The sequence below is a fragment of the Manacus vitellinus genome, unplaced genomic scaffold (assembly GCF_001715985.3).
Source record: "Manacus vitellinus isolate BGI_N305 unplaced genomic scaffold, ASM171598v3 scaffold_105_pilon, whole genome shotgun sequence".
NCBI classification, from domain to species: domain Eukaryota; kingdom Metazoa; phylum Chordata; class Aves; order Passeriformes; family Pipridae; genus Manacus; species Manacus vitellinus.
The window spans coordinates 446250-447536 of NW_021938824.1; positions in this window are offsets into that span (position 1 = coordinate 446250).

Genomic DNA, 1287 nt, shown 5'->3' on the forward strand with positions numbered 1-1287 from the left:
TCCCCACATGTCCCCAGGGCTTCTCCCTCGCAGTGTCCCCCATCTCCTCATGCATATTCCCATGTCCCCATGTGTCCCCATACCTGTCCCCAGTGCCCCCATGTCTGTGTCCCCCCATGTCCCCCCATGTCCCTGTGTGCTCCCCATGTCCCCATGGCCATCCTTCTGTGTCCCCCCACGTCCCCCATGTCCCCCCAGCACACACACACACACACACACGAGTCCCTCTGTCTTGTCCCCCCGTGTGTATTCAGCTCCAGGGTGGCCGTGTCCTCACAGGACGGTGGTTCTAGGTGGGGATGGTGCCAGTGGCCAGGAGGATGATGAGGATGAGGATGATGGCACCCACGAGGCCGAGGATGACGAGCAGCTTCACGTTCTTCCACCAGTAGCGCCGGGCCATCTTCTGGGACGTGGTGCGGAAGTGCTCCGACTGCGGGGACACGGGGACACCCCTGACGCCCTGGGGATAACCCACTGACACCCTGGGGACACCCCATTGCCACCCCAGGGACAGCCCTGGCACACCCAGTGCCACCCTGGGGACATCTGCTGAGACACTGGGGACAGCCCTCTCACCCTGAGGACAACCCCCTGTCCCTTTGGGGACACCTCTGCCACCCCAGGGACACCCATGACATCCTGGGGACACACCTGACACCCTGGGGACCAGCCACTACCACTCTGAGGACACTCAGCTGCCACTCCAAGGCCAACACTGCCAACCCAGGGACACCCTGCTACTCTGGAGACCCCAACTGCCACACAAGGGACAGCTCTGACCTCCTGGGGACACGCCACTGCCACCCTGGGGCCCCCACTGCCACCCTGGGGACACCTCCTGCCACCCAAGTGTCCCATGCCAACCCACTGGGCACCCTGCAGCCCCCCTGGGGACCTCGTGTTCCCCCCGGGGTCCCGGTACCCACCCCAGGGACCCTGTTCCCCCTCAGGAGTCCTGTGCCACCTCGGGGGCTTTGTGATCCCCTCAGAGCCCCTGTGCCCATCATGGGGACCCTGTGCCCACCCTGATCACCCCATGCCCACCCTGGGGTTCCTGTGCCCACCCCAATGACCCTGTGACCACCCTGGTGACCCCATGCCACCTTAGGGACCTTGTGTCCACTCAGGGGCCCTGTGCCCACTTTGGGGGACCCCATGTCACATTGGGAATCCTGTGCTATCCCGGGGTCCCTGTGCCCACCCTGATGACCCTGTTGCCCCACTGGTCACCCCGTGCCACCCCAATGACCCCATGCCCGCTCCAATGACCCTGTACCCACCCCA